This window comes from Parus major, chromosome 18 (genome assembly GCF_001522545.3).
Source record: "Parus major isolate Abel chromosome 18, Parus_major1.1, whole genome shotgun sequence".
Taxonomy (NCBI): domain Eukaryota; kingdom Metazoa; phylum Chordata; class Aves; order Passeriformes; family Paridae; genus Parus; species Parus major.
Window position 1 is genome coordinate 4,053,113 of NC_031786.1, and position 16,406 is coordinate 4,069,518.

Below are 16,406 nucleotides of genomic sequence, written 5' to 3' on the forward strand. Positions count from 1 at the left end.
AAGGGTTTTGTCCACAGAGCCCGGATAAGTGGGCAACTTGCAGCTTACCACAAGGAAAAAGACACAAGGTTATAAAGCCCTGGAACAGCTTCTCAGACATTTCTATAGGCAAAGTTCCCATAGCATATAAGATCCATTCATCAGGGCCTGGGCTGCAGGAGGAACTGCAGGAGTTGCTCTGTGCGCATCCTCTGTTAGAAGTTTTGACTCGTCCTTCTGACTTTAAAATCCATGGGTGGGTTCTCTTCACAGTGGCAGAGCTGAGTAGGAAGAAGCTGGGGAGGCGTATTCCAGGGCAAAAAATATGTTTATTTTAACATATAAATATTCTTATTTAAAGTGTTGATACTAAAGATAAAAATTGTAACAGAAACTCATCCAAAAAAGTTACAAACCCCCATTCCTGATCCTCCTGTTTTCATCACAAAGAATATTCCACAGTAGTAGAGTGTAACTTTGCAGCCTGTTAGCAGAAGTGATGATTGGGTCAGTTTACTGTAGGTGTCAGAATCAGAACAGATTAAACTAATTCCATCCAACCATCTTGCCAAGGAAACATTCAAGCCCTTTTATCTTGTTTCAGTGTCCAAAAAAGACACAAGAGTTGCTGGATACAGAAATCCTTCTGGAGAGGAACAGCAGATCTGGTGTTTCCTGTGATGAGGCAGTCTCAGAAATCAAAGGTGTAAAAGCAGGAAGTCTGGACACAAACAGTTCCAAAAGTGTCCCAATTCTGCAATCAGCTGACACGAAGGAAACTCCCAGTTCTGTGGGGCCTTGAACAGCCCAGGTTTCTTTATTCCCAGTGGGTTGAACAGTATCCATCCTTCACTGATAGCAGCATCTTCCTTGTGCCCATTGTGTCTTATCTGTCACACAGTCACACTGGGAACAAGGATTGTCCTTTAGGACTTGCTTACACAGCAGCTGCAATAGCTACAGCAGGATGACTCCATGTGAACACTCATTCCACAGCCACGGGATCAGCTCCTGGTTCATACCATACCTTAAGTGGAGCAGCCTCAGTGTGTCAGTGTGCCTTACAAAGTTAAGCCAGACCTGGGACTCAGCTCAGGGTTTCTAGTCACTCCTTGTTTATAAAGAATTCAGCTTTAAGAAAAGCAGTTGAAATGCTCCTGAGAATGACAAATAACAGATGAGTAAATCTTGCTCCAGAGCCATAAAACTCAATTAAAAAAAAAAAAAGCATGCAATCCTAATCTATTAGCATAAGCATATAAAGCAGAATTAATTGATAATCATATCAATTAATTGATAAAAATTCTAAATGGCATTAACAAAGCCTTTTCAGAAAGGTAATGAATAAGTAATCCACAAAGACAACGTGAAAGGACTGCTGCTGTTGTGGGGCCAGGGACCTATTAATTTGTCTATCCATACCCCTGGAGTTATTAAAGGATAAAAGCTTTGAACATTGCTGTAGAGTTCAATGAAAATAAAAACTTTTACTCAGCATACAGAAGCTTTTAGAAATGCAAATAAAGTATTAGAATACATAAAGATGGCAAATAATTGAAAATTATGGTTCTGTTTAACAAATTGCTTCTTTGCACACAATTACTTCATCATGGTCTGATCTGAAATACGAGAGCAGGAATAAAGTTCAGAGAAAGATGCTGTGGATGACCAGAGACCTGCAATGAACTTGCTGAAAGAGAAGTAAAACGGAACTGGGAGGAATGGTTTGGGTAAGGGCTCTTTCAGTAGGCTTGGGGTGCGTCTCTCTAGTTGCATTTATTTCTGGTGGGGGGAAATGTCACAGACACAACAGGGAGGGAAAGCACTCAGCTTGTTTAATTTCCCCATCTTTGTGCTACGGCTCTCATGTCCTGAGCATCATAAGAAGTTCATGCTCCACACCACAGGTCACAGCACCACGTCCTTCTAGTTCCACTCCAACAGGAACACCGTCCCCAGCCTGACACCCTGCTCTGACCTGCCAGCCCTCCTTCCCGAGGGCCGCCTGCCCTCGAGCTCTCCTTCCAGGCCTCCCCATGCCACAGTTGACTATTGCAAGAACAATAAGGATTTTTAGGGGCATTATGACTGGGTTAGTAAAACACAGCTGCCCCTGAAAGTCCCTCATTTTTCTTGCTGCCGCTCAGTCGGTCCCCAGGAGGGCAGGGTCTGACAGGTCCATTCTCTCCAGCGCGGCACACGCGGCTCTGCTGATGTGCCCGGTAGTGCCACAGCCCCAGTGCCCAGTGTCCCAGTGCCCAGTGCCCAGCCCACATGGCAGGGGAAGGTGTGCAACTGCTTTGCCATCCCTGCTGGCTCCCCTAAGTGAACACCACACCACGTTTCAGCGTAATGCCAGATGGCTCGTCTGTCGCTCGCGAGGGTGCCACCAACCACAGCTTGGCACAGCTCGCTGCAGGCAGCCCTGGAACACCCCAGCCACTGGGGCAAACAGCAGGATCACCTTGTCCTGCACCCAGGTGAGCAGTGGTCTTTGGCTGGGGGAAGTGGAGACCCTGGGTCTGACCGGCCCCACACATCCCACCCTGGGTCATACCCTGCAACCCCAGGGGCACTTGGATCTCCCCAAGGGACTCGCAGCACCCAGGTCCCAGCAGGAAAGCTCACACCCATCTGGAACAGCAGTTGCCTTTAATTTATTAATAAAGCTGAGAATTTTAGGGGATTACTTCAGATTTCTTAACAACTTTCAGGTAAAGTAATATCTGAAGAAGATCTATACATTTCCATCTAAAAAGGGGTTAACTATTGCACTGGGAATTTTCAACCTTCATTCACAAGTCCTCCTGGAAATCCCAGCCCAGCCCTGCATGTTCTTAGGGCAAGGAGTAACACTTTAATTTTAATTGATCAGTATTTTGATGGCAGTAGATTCAACAGAAACTACAGGCAGATTCCCACAATTCTGCTCTTACAGGGGTGGGCCCCATCCCATAACGGGCTTGCAAGTGTCCCTGCAAGCTGTTGTCCTTCAGAAGGATTTTGTGAGATGCTCAAGCACTTCCAGGAGAGTTTGTGTCAAAGCAGGGAACCCCATAGCACTCTTGGGGCTTTTCTTCTTTTCTTTCCCCTTGTAGTAAAAGCATCACATTGGTGCCTTAGCAAGGGACCCTCTGGCAGCACCACATTTGCAGGTGGTGGCCATTCACACAAGCCATGTCCAGGGACATGCACACAGCTGGTGTGACCAGGGATGCTTGGGGAGCCACCAAGGTCCCAGCCCTGTGCAACACAAGACAAATATCCTCACCAATCCCACATAGGATGACACTCCATGATAACAGACAACCAGGCATCCCAAAACCTCGGAGACCCTCTCAGAACTGCACAGAGCCACACCTCATTTTCATTTACAATTTCTTCTGTAAGTCAGCTGAAAGCAAACCCTGTGCCTTGACTTGGTAATAAAACATTCCAAATCCAAATATTATTTGCATCTTTGAGAAAGTTACAACAGCAGGGCAACAATAATAATAAAAAAAAGCAGCAGCCCTCTAAATGCTAATGACGTTGGTGTCCTAAATGAAGCATAAAAGCCAGAGCCCACGAGAAGCACAGCATGAGTCAGAGCATCAGCAGTCCCACACTGAAAGCAGCACTCCTGGCTGTTTCATTCATTTAAGGAATCAATTCTTTTGGAATGAGCATCAAGTAGTTTTTAGGACTATAATGAAAATGAGATGCATGTTGATATTTTCAAAAGTTTTTTTGTCCTTTTTAAATTCTCCTTGGTTTGACAATAAGCAACTCTTTGTAGTTGAGGGGAGCCCCAGGCAGGACCAGGTCCCTGCAGCACTGGCTGCTGTACCACCAAGGAAGAAAATCTGATGAGCCCCTGCCCCAGGGAGAACACAACCTCCCCAGCAGGCAGGACCCCACTACGAGCAGGCAGAGCAGACCCAGGGCACAGAAGAGCAGGTAACTAGAGTTGTTGCAGCCTAGGAAGGCTGTCTCACCCCCAGCTGTATTTTAATGGCATTGGGTCATTGGCAGAATTGAGTGAGGATGGATATGTGCTGAAGGGGAATACCCTCCACAGAGGCTTTGCATGCTCCCTCTTGGATTGCAAAGCCAGCACGAGGCTGTGCACTACAAGAGTGAATATTGCCTAAGCTACTTTTGGCTCCCTGCTACCCCTGTCCCACTTCTAGATAAAGCACAATCAGATTCTGATGATCAAAGCGCTCATCTCTAGGTTACACTGATGTTAACTCAAATCATATTTGTTGTGCTCTATCTGAAACTTAGAAAATGGAAGAGCAGAACAAAACCAAAGTGAAGGTAAAAATATTATTGCAGTTTCTAGAATTCTTCCAGCTTTAGTCATGGAAAGGGATTGTTAGAAACGGACAAAGGGCTGTTTCCCTTAATTTTTTTAAGTGTGAATTTTGTCTTGACAGTTTCCTTTCAGAAACAAAAATTGAAAACAAATTGTCCCATACACAAAACAAAGGGACAGATCCTCAGCTGGAATGGACTGGTATTACCAAGTGAGTAACACCCACTCACAGGAGAGATTCTGAGCCTTTTAAACAGCAGCTGCCGATCCTGCTGTGCCCAGACAAGAGCTTCAGCCTCCGGGTTTAGATGGCAGCAGTGCTGGCTCTACATTGCTTGGAAAAGACAAAGGACTGCCTTCAGAGCAGCTGAAAGTGCACCAAGGCTCTGAGGACTCTGGGACTGTACACTTCCCAAATCTGGAGTGGACAGCGGACACAACACCAACACAGCATCCCATATCAGCATGGCCCTGAAATTAATGAGTTGCTTTGGAGAAATGCTGGCAACACTTCCAGAAACCATTACATGTGGGGTTTGCTTTCTGGAACAAGGCGTGGCTCTGCGTTTTGTCTCAAAACCAAGATCAGGCTGATCACCATCTTGAAAATTACAGGAGCAGTCCCAAGAAAGTATTAACTGTACAGCAGAAAAGGAATGCACACTGAGAACTGTGATCCATCCTGGACGGTCCTGCCCCTGTCCCTCACCCACAAAAAATTAAAAATACATACATTAGGAGAATTCAGGAAGTGTCTCCCTTTGCCAAGGAACAGACCATGTCCCCATTGTCACTGTCTCCAGCAGAGCTGCCCAGCTGAGCTCCTGTCTGGGAGAGCCGGTGTCAGGGGCAGGGGCTGCCCAAAGTGCAGGAACACTTGAGCACTACTGGAAGAGCACCCAGCCTCGGGGGCTGACAAGAGGTGGGTTTGACCACGTGCATTTGACACCTCCTCTCTACAATCCTCATTTTGCAGCACCACTTTTTTTTCTCCCACTCCCAGCATCAGCGGAGGAGCTGGAAAGCCAAAGTTATTTTTAGGAGATGGTACATTTAGGCTCTGTTCATCTTGACTGGGTCCCTTTGAAAATGGTAAGGTTGGATAATCAAACACATTTCACAGACTTGCCATAGAGGCTGCTTTGCAAATGAGCCTCCCACCATTCAGATACTCAGGCGCCAATATTTCAAAGAGGAGCTTTTGATGCTGCCCTGGTTTGCCTCAGCATGGTGACCTCACTAGCATTTATACACAGAGCCTTGGAGAACAAGCAGATTAAAGCAGCTGACTTAAAGTGTATAAAATAAAACAATTAGTCATCAACAAGTTACTAGAGGCTGCCACATTACACTCATTTGAGTAGCAAGGGACCATGACCTGGCTCAGGCTGGGAATGAAGATGGCAGTGTTGCCTGGACAAATTGCCCATGTGTGGACAAAGCACACCTACAGCAGCTCAGGTGGGAGCTCACTGGTGCATGACTGACACATCAAACTGGCTGGCACCACAACAGGGACAGGAGGGGAGAACAGTAGAGCAGTAGGAGAAAATTGCCAAGGGAGAAGCTGTGGCTGGAAGAGGCTCCATGATTCCTTCAAATTAACCCGGGCATGGCCAACCAGACCAGCCTGACAACTGCTGTCCTGTTAAAGTCTCCAAAAGAAGGGGGGAAAGGGGACACATCTGAACAGCCTCTTGATAATGGTCCATTGCTCATGCTGAGTTTCAGACAATGTCCAGGACTGGCCGGAGCAGTCCCAGGCCACAGTTCTGCCCAGGACCACGCTCAGTACCATTGGCTGGTGGGTTCAGTAGTGCAGCTGTAAGCCAAGGCTCTGGCCCCAGCAGTGCTGGAGCAGCTGGAGAGGGGTGGAGGGGGTATGGATAATGACCAGCAGTGCCCATCCTGCTGGCTCCAGAGGAGTGTGTTCCCATAGAGCCCTGCCCAGACTGCTTAGTGACAGGAAAAGCAGCCACGCTGCTGGCCTCGACCTGCCAGTGCTGCTCAACCCACCTAGACCCTGACCAGTGAGTTGAGAGAGAAGCTTCCAGCAAGAGGCTGCCTGGCCTGGGCTCTGCTGGTCAGCACTGAGGGAAGCAAAGAGTTATAGGAGAGCAGCAGGGAATTACCGAGCAAAAGGGTTTTTTAAATTTCACTTAAAACAAAACTGAGGCATTACCACAAAGTACATGGCCACACCTTGCTACTTACTTGGCTTTGCTGACAAGACCAGCTTTTTCCTTAGCTATTCAAATATAAGTTCTGGGTGCCTAACTCACTCTTTTAAACTCATTTTCAAACTCCAGCCAAAAATCACTTTCTGATTCACCACTTTCTCAGGCACAGTATTATTCAGAGAACGCCTGCAGGCTGGTACTGTGCTGTACAAAGTACATAAGCACGAGTTTAATTACTCCGTGGACAGGGGATGTGATTAATTGTATGCTTTAAGTTAAGCATGTGCTTAAGCATGCTACTGACCTGGAGCTTTAGGTGGATCTATCAGGTGTTCTGGTGCTCTCCCATTTACCAGTTCTTTGAGGTCAAATAAGTGGAAAGAATATAAGAATATTCCTTTGCTCATGCACTCCAAAGAATTCACACAGTCCAGTTTCTGACTTTTTAAAAAACTACAAATTAGGACTTATTCTCCACATTTTTGCACCAATGCTGATTATGAGCATTACAATACTATATATATGGGCCAGAATGTATTAGCATTAAAATATGAGCTAATTATTGTCATTTACAAGCTTTTAAAAAGCATTTGGCTTAGTTTTTTACTTTGCCTGGATACTGCTTCAGGTAAGAACTTAGACTAATTTCATTTGCACACTTTGTGAATCGGTTCCCTTATGTCTGAGCAGTGTACAAAGTCCTAAAAAAAATATGGAGCATATAATTAAAACTATCGCCCCTGCTAGCAGTGGACTCATCACATGGAAGAAGTCAAGCATAAAATGTGCATCAGCTATGGGTGGTCACGTAAATTCACATTTCATTAGCCACAGCTTACATGATCCTGAGGATTTTTTTCACTGTGCTTTTCCACCTTTCCAGCAAAGACTTATTCCTAGTTCATAATAATTTAGCAAAGTCAAATTGTGTCCAGTCCCTGGGACCTGAAAGCTCCATTTTTTTTTTTAAAGACACAACTGCCCCTTTTGTGGTGCTCAGGGAGCCTGGATGGACCGGACAGAGCCACTCCTCGAGGCAGGCGTGTGACCCATGTGCAGTGCCAGCATCCCAAGGGCAGGGAACACCCACCAGCAGTGACATTTCACAGGGACAAGCCAAGAGACTTCCACTGGAGCAAAGCATGTGCAAATCAATTTTCAACAAGCGAGGGAGAGCAGAGAGGGTTTGGTTACAAGCGAGGAGGCACGTGCCTCTGAAGGGAGCCTTCTTTGAAGAAGTAAACAGATACAATAATTGATAAGTGTTTTGGCTTTGCCTCAGCACTAATCCCATCACATGCTGTTCCTTGCCAGTGCATTCATGAAAAGTGTCTATTTTGGATTCTGAGGCACAACAGAGAAGAGAAAAAACCCCACAGTTCCCAGAGAGACAGCAGGCCAAGCCCAGGTGCACTCACTCTTCTTGAAGCACTAATACATTGACCTCGAGCTTTTAAACTATATTGCTTTCTGCTTAAGATGTTGGTCTTTTGTTGTAAGTTTAAGCTTTTTTTTGTACTAAAAGTGGTAAAATCTTGCACAGAAAATGAAGTTTACATTACTGGGGATCCCAGACTTAGTGCTGCAGGTGTGGGAGAATTTACATGACTTTTCCCTCTCATTTCAGCATTGCTTCTTAGAGGTAGCTCTGAAATGTTTTTTTTCAAATGGAACAGATTGGCCAGGTGCAGGTTCATAACCACTGATAGCTGTGGAAAATGCCCACTGGTTTTGGAGTCTGACTCTATATATCCGGAAGCTCCTTACAGCAGCAAGTCACAAGACAACCCCAATCATTTGCTGATTGTCATTAATTAAACTAGACAGGAGTTGGCAACATGAAGCTGAGCTAGGTGTCCTTAAAATTGCTAGTAGTTTAGAGCCATAAGAATAGGTTAAAGAAATGCAATTCACTTGTCACAGAGATTGAAAGGAAGTTACAGCATCATACAGAACAGCTGGATGCTGCAGGCACACCCTGGTGCTGGTGCCTGAGGGTGCTCAGTGCCCAGCCACCACTGGGACCTCCAGTCCCCTGTTACAGGTGGAGCTTCTCATCTACAAGTTTTACACCTCTCATATGTCTCATACCAAAGCCATCAAGCAAGTCTCTGAGTTAACTGAAATATGTGATTAAAAACCTTTCTATTTGCATCAGTTGCTAGTGAGCCTTCACATCTGTGACTCAAAACTGATTGTACACACTTCCTGATGAGCACAGTGAGAGCTGTCTCCCAGCCTCAAGTATTAACTCACCCCAGTGAGACACCCTGACCCTGGAGTCATCTCCCCCTTTCCTCTGCCTTGAGGAGAAGTCCAGACCAAGGACCCACTGTTTAGACTGATGAAGTTTACTGAACTCCATATTGGGTGAATTAGGAATCATTTTGCCAGGTACTTCTAATGAGATACTTCAGTGAGAATGAGATGTTATCATTTATCAGCTCTACGAGTGTCCAGGTTCATGACTGCCCTTCAGTACTGCATGGGGCACAAGAAATGCTTGGCAAAAGGGGAAATTCAATCCCTTCAAAAATACTTTTAATGAACAAGAGGCTTCTGGCTGTCAAGTAATAGCTCAGCAGTGCTGCTTACATTCAAAGCCATGCCTGGAAGAGTGAAGTAATAGCAAATTTCATTAAAAGTAAAATCATCAGTTGCTGTGGAAATCATTCAGGTGAGAGACTATTTCTGGAGGCTGTATTGGGATGTACCACATTTCCTTCACCTGGACTAAAGCGTTTCCTTCTGGGTGTGAATTTACTCAAGTGGGACAGGAGACAAGAGAGGAAGAGCTCAGCCTGGTGACTGATTCCATTCACCTCCTGTGCACTGCACAGGCCACAGGCAAGAGAAGCATAGGTAGCACAAGATACTGACCACAGGTTTCAAAGAAACCCTTGTGTTTGCAGCCCACCAGTTCAGGGGTTATAATCCCATCCACACCACCCTGGAGCAGAGCTCACACTGCACTTTGTAACAGCCTCTTTGGATGTACTTTTGAGCACTGAAACGCTGCTTTCTGCCTGCAAACAACTAATCTGGCATTAATGTAACACTGATAGATGACCAGTTATAAAATATTTCTGTTTGGAAAACACACTTCAAAGTTATAGAAGGTTTGAAAGTATTAGAATTTCCTAACAGTACTGAGCATAGTGCTACAAAATGATAGTGTGCTTGTGACTGTTTGTCTGAAAACATTACCCGTCACCAAAATTAGAGCACGGGACAAATCCTGGGCTGGTGCAGATCAGGAGATCTCTGCTGGCTTACAGGAGATGTTTTATTTAGCACTGGGCACACCTGCTGTTTCTTTGGAGAGCTGTAAATTCATTCTGTGATGTAGCCACATCTACAAGCCAAATTTATGTATTTTAAGACAAAACTACTATCAAATGTTTTGAAATTAAATTGCAGTTTATGTTCTTTTTGAAGGCAATAATACCTTAAAAGTATAAAGACATCCAAAACTTTATATAACTAGTATTACATAACACCTTAAACTGGCTCATAAGCATCTTCCTTACTCTGGATTTATTTTTATGCCCCCATTTTTATTTGGGGCATGTGAAACAACTTGCTATACAAGTGCAGTTACTCACATGGGGCTGGCCTTGGGTGGGGAAAGAGTTCACTCTATGGAAATTCTAAAGTGAGAAACTTATTGCTATGTTTGCAAAGAAACAGTGTCAGAAAAAAAAATGTTTCATTGTTTCTTACTGCCCTTGATGACCATTGATACAGAAATTAAATGAAGCTCTAGAAGGGGGCTAGAAACAGCATTAGTTTTAAAGGCTGACTGCACACAGCCCCCTCCGACTGCACAGAGCATTAATGCCATAAATACATGTGAATGTTCTCATTCAGACTGTAATTTATTCCCCAAGGAGATGCAAAACTAGCTCAAATATGCTGCAAGAGAACCAAACTCTTCCAATGAAGTGAGTGCAGTATGTGAATCCTGGAGCTAAATTTAGGCTGGGACTTGGAGTAAAGTAATTGTAACCTCAGAGTAGCACTTTGAGTTGCAGTAACAAACACCGTGCAAAGATTTGGGGAAGTTCTGCTCCTTTGTTAAAATCTATTGTGCATGACATTTTGGGAGCTCTTTACTGACTCAGATTTAAGAAATTTAGCTTAAGTTACTCAGTTGAATTTTATTGTTCAGTGAAATTGTTTAAAACATCCCTTCATTTAGACTGTTTCTAAAATGTAGATTCAGGTTGGTTTTGGGGTGCATACAGCAGCAGACATTCTTAATGTATTGAAAGCTTGATGTAAAGCATCATTAACTGCTGAATAATCCACAAGATGGAAAAATTGGATAAATATCTGATGAATATCTGATTAGGGGTTTTTTTCCGAACGACATTATTTTTTTGCTGTCATGGTCCAAGGTAAATTAAAATGGATGAGCTCATTTGTGATTAAGCACCTTTCTGTTTCTTGTTCCGTACAACTGTTATTTGCATGGGAAAGTTTTCCTTCTTCAGAAATAGTTCCTTCAAAATTAACAGATGAAGTCACAATTATACAAAATATCTCTGTAGTCAAAGCAGATTTTTTAATAAAAAATACTTTAAACGCAACTGAGACTTCAAGTCTTTTATAGTATCCTTCAAGTGTAAAATACACCCATAATGCAAGAATTGAGGAAACCTTTAACTTTCTTTAAAAAATCAAAATAGCATTTACAGTTTTAAATCAAGCATATTTTAACTGAACTACAATAAAATTCTTTACAAAACAAGCTCTCATTTCATACAAGATTTTTCATGCATATTCTGGCTCCAAAGCTCCAAATCAGTTTGCCACAACTTGTTTCACTGGAATTCATCAAAAGACTAAAAAGCCAAGTGCCAATGAGCTGAGTTCTGGCTGCGGCAGAAACTGTCCAACCAATCTCTGCAACCTGGAAAGCCCCAGTTCTCAGAATTAGCTGATGCTTTAAACAAAAGATCATAATCAAAATCATGATTCCTGACAAAGTCTCAATATTTCACTCTATAAATTCTTAATTAATTTTCCAGCCATTTGTAGGTTGCTGCTGGCTCCACCCTCTCAAATATCAGCAATTGCTGCTGTTCCTAAAGAAAATTCCACTTTGGGGAAATGTGATATTATTCCAGATGTTATAGTCTACGGCAGTTCTGCCTAAGCCAACCTGATCGTCACTCTGTAATGCAGCTGAGCCTTAAACAGCTTCTGGAATTTATTCCTTAAACTACTGCACTTGCATATTTGAATTTAACCCTACCAACAGTCATATACTCAAAAGCCTTGTTCTTTGTAACAACAGAGCCACCCCTAAAGAGTTTTTTTCCAAAAACATAAAACCATGACTAATTTTAGCAGGCCTTTGGGCCACTGTAGATTAGTTCCTACAGCCTGCTGATTGAATTAGTGTTTTAAATTGAGTTCCTTGCCATACTTTAAAAGTTATCATGCAGAGAGATTTTGTTGAATCAAATCTGCTTTCAAATTTTATAGTTTGAGGAAATTCCATACTTGGAACAGCAAAAGAAAAAAAGAAAAAAGTGAAGTGCATTTATAGAGATTCAAACCAGTTGCGAGAACTGGAATGTCACTATTTTTTTTCATCGGATTTCACCAGGAAAAGGATGGGAAGAGATCCTGCCCTGCCTCCAGACATCCAGGACTGAACCTTTCAGCAGACTGGACAGTTCAGGTGATGTTTCCTCCTCAGAATCCCACCCAGAGCAGTGGGCATTGCTCTATGGGCCCACATCTGGCCAAGTTCTGCACAGTAACTGCCTAAGCAGGACTCCAAAGCCTCTGTCAGGTGGCATGCTTTGTAATAATAATAATAATAATAATAATAATAATAATAATAATAATAATAATGGAAAATTCCATTGGGCATGATCTAGGAATCACAACTCCAGTCCTGGACCTATAAATGGTGTCATCAACAAATCTGTATTGGGAAAATACTGAAATCTTGCAAATGTGGGCACATCATCTACCCACGTGGACATCAGGGACACTATGAAGGACTTTCTCCCAAAGGACACAAAGATCAAAGGCCTGCTGCCACAGAAAGGAAAACCCAACAGCCTCATAAACTGTCAGGCCACCAAGATCCAAATAAAATTCAGGAAGTCTATCCAAAATCTATCTCTTGGAAATATTTTGATTCTTCAGTGCTAAAGAAATGTGCCATGAATCCAAAGCCCATGAGTTGGGAAGGGGAAGCTGTCCCCAGACCAGCATCACCCTGGCTCATTTTCTTCAGTCTGCAGCCACATGATTTCTTTTCCACACTGCTGCTGGCTCACACCAAGCCATGGGTGATGGGATCTGAAAGAGCTATTCTGCCCTCAGCAAGGAAGGGTTTCCCTACCCCAGCAATCAGACACTCCCCTCTGTGGGATCTGAGCAGTTGTAACCCTCCTGGTAGTACCATTACATTGACCCTCCCAAGCCCTAGAGAAGCCCCTCTACCAAGCCAGGATCACACTAGCAAAAGGAGACAGCAAAGTGTCTTTGCTTTGGCAAAGTCACACAGGTGCCACCAATTTACCTTTGACAGAGATGTCACTTGGACTGTGGCAAGGAGCCAAAGCCTCGGAGGTGTGTCCTCACCTGTGGGCCAGCACCAGCCATCCTGCAGCCTCTCCCAGACTCTCCTACCCTCTTCCCCGCCCCTCTGGGACCTGGCACTTTTGGGTCCTTAGAAAGGGAAGTGATGAAATCAGCAGGAGCTGGTTTTCTCAAGTAGGCCAGCAGTGGGAAGGGAGAAGCACATTCCCTTCCCTGTCTGGTTTGCCTCTGTGTGCTGAAGAGCTGGCCTGGAGCGGGAGCTGGCACCAAGCACAGCCCGAGTTCAGCATTTGCCATCTGCAGATGGAGCCAAGAGTGGAGGAAAAAGTGTCTGCAAGCTGGGCACACACTCACTGCTGCACTCCTGTGAGGTTCAGTCCTCTCTAAGGGTGCAAGGCTCTAACACAAGCACATCCAGGATTCTATGAAAGGTCTGTACTGAACAAGAGAGCAGATCCCAGGCACGATCTGACTCCAACCTGCCCCTGATTACACGTATCTGTAACCCAGACACCACAGGCTTGCTCTGCCCTGTGCCCTCCTGCAACTTAAAATACAGCCCTGGCTCGAAGGTCTCTATTTGCAAACATAGAGGAACAGTGGTTCTTAAATTGCAGGCAAACATTTGACTTCACTCAGGGCAATTGAAAGAATATCCTGCATGAACCCCACCCTTCTGCCTGACAACTCAAACCTTAATGCCTAGATAGTTTTCTTTCAGGCCTTATCACAGATAAAATATGGCCTTTTTTTTTTTTCCTGAAGGAGTAAAACCTGCCAAATATTTACCAACTCTTTCAGAAAGCTGAAAATGTCACCCCTACAGTGTAATAAACTTCCCCGGAAAGGCCCTGATAAATAGAAAGCCTTGCTGTACTGCCCACAACTAGTTTAGTGTGGCCTAAGTATTGCCAAGTCTGACTGACAAAGAAAGCATATTTGTACACACAGAAAGATTAGCAAGAGAGGCATAAAGTTTGTAAGTGAAAATAAAACAAAGCCCCATTATTAACTGGGGAGGGGGGAATAATTGAATCTGCATCCCAAAGAGCACAGAACATTATGAAAGCCTCAGAGCTAAAACAATAATTTAAGAGCTTGTCCACAACATGCAGCAGAAGCTCGAATCATCTTCTTTAGCATTTGGAAAGTGCTAAACCATGGTCTACCCCCAACTTAGTCTTCAGAGCAATATTATTTAAAAATAAAATATTTTTACTTGGTAATTTGACCCACAAAAAGTCATTTGGGGCATGAGGGAATGTTCCCTTCCAGCCTGAACTTTAATTCAGAGAGAATGTTTAAACTCCACAGTGTAAACCAGATGGTGAGAAATACATCTGCATTGTACTGTATGTTCTTTGGGGCACAGACAGAAGTTGGAAAGTGCCTGTCAATGCACTGTGTGTGGCTACAATCTAAATAATCCTAATAATGTCGATGAATGGACAAAAACCCACATTCCTAGTACCAGCCAGTCTGTCAACAGACTTCTTGTAGCTATAGACAGCTATATCCACACTAGTGCAAACAGATGAATATTGCTTAAAAAAATGTGTCCTTTCACCTTGGCAAATGCCATTAAGGAAAAAAAAAGTCTACAAGTGACTAGGGAGTTGGAAGCTCAAAGGTACACATTTAACAACCCTTGTGACCATAAAATACTGAGCACTCACTCTCTACAGAAGCCAGACTTCCACTGAATCTTGACTGGTGCACTCAAACGAAAAGGTAGTAACTCAAATTATGCTGTATAATGCTCCAAAATAAGTTTCAGGAGGACAAAACCTGCCAGAGCTACTTAAAGGCAGGAAGAAACCAATTGTTGCTGGGGGAAAAAAAAAATCCAGATTATGTTAAACCTGACAAAAGCTAAACTCAGCTGTTTACCCAGCTTCACAAAGAACAGCACAGTTAAGAAACTCTCATATTAAAGGGAAAACTTCACATTAGCCCACCAGCAAGTCCAGGAGCCTGACCAGCAACACAACCAACAGAAATCCTGCTTGCCAGAGATGCCTAATAAGTTGCACAAGTTGGAAGGAGCGGGCTGAGGAGGCACAGGAATCTGTTCCCCGTCCCCCTTTCACACCATCAGGTTTTAATGTTAATGATATGGCTTTGCATGCCTAAAGTATTTTTACACTATGCTTGTCTTCTTGTAGCGCTGACTTGTTCCAGGGAGGATGATTAGAATCAGATTTCTGTGATTTCACTGCAGATTAATTTCGTTAAGGGCTACAGATCTGCAGGGAGAAGACGGCTGCAAATACACGGCGGAGTGGGCTCCAGGGGGTTCTGTCCTAAACAGGTAACAGTATCTTTGTATTTACTCCTTACTTTCACGTAGTTTTCCTTTTGTGGCCACTAGACTGAATTCTTTGGAAAAACCGGCATGTAGGGAAAATAAACAAAAAGTGCAAAAAGTTTTCCTTGAAATTTTGGTTTGAAAGAAAGCTCCCAACCAGAATAGGTTCATGAAGAGAACAGGCCCAAGTAAGATCTGACTGCATCCACTGTCCCCCAAGTCGAAAGAAGCACCTGAGGACCACACACAGGAGATAACTGTGATCTGTCAAGGTCTGTATGTCCTGACATGTGTCAGGGCAATAGCTGTTAATACATGTTAGTGTGCTGTACACAAGTGTTTGGATATAAAGGGCCGAAGGAGAAAATACGCAGAGTTCTGTAAGAGCATTTGTAAATTTCTCTTAATTCCAAAAGAAATAACATTGTTATTTTTCATGGGCAATTGCTACAGAAAATTGTGCTGAAAACCAAGTTTGCTCGTAAAAATTTCATGGGAACAGAGCATAAAAGTTATGTGAGTCTGTGTATACATATACAGAATGTAGACTCCTGCAATGCTATATCAGAAAGAAAATTAAATTCTAAGTGGCTCAAAAAAACACACAGGAAGATTTTAATTTTCCATTTGCTTTTATAGACTTTAGCCTTGAGAATACTGTTGCCACTTGACCTTTTTCTTTACTGGAGGTCAATATCATTGACTTTTTACAAGAGACAAATAAAAACATCTCTACATAAATCAAAAAATTATGAGGACCCTCAAAATAATTCTAAGAACTTAAAATGTAATGTAACATAACGCAGAAGGGCACAGAAGTTATAAATATGACGCTATACAAGCCAAGAGTAATATACACACCCAGAGTTGTATATACACTCTGCCCAAAGAAGGAGCACAAACCAGTGTCTGCAGACATGCAGTGTGCCGAATCGAAATCCAACAAATAATAACGAACTCCGGAATGCTGGGTGGTAAAAGCGCTTAGGTGACTAAGAGAATTCCCGGTAGCCCGGGTGCGCTGTATGGATGTGACTAGATTTGTTTAAAAAGAAAAAAAAGAAAAAAAAAA

At 43.5% G+C, this 16,406-nt stretch overlaps 1 long non-coding RNA gene across 1 annotated transcript in view; it reads right to left on the reverse strand.

The window, feature by feature from the left end:
* Positions 1-288: 288 nt before the first annotated feature.
* The window catches only part of LOC117245258, a 17,690-nt gene continuing 1,572 nt past the window's right edge, over positions 289-16,406 (reverse strand). Inside the window, exon 2 of the long non-coding RNA XR_004499752.1 lies at positions 289-1,136. This is a non-coding gene — a long non-coding RNA (uncharacterized LOC117245258). The remainder of the gene's footprint in view (positions 1,137-16,406) is intronic.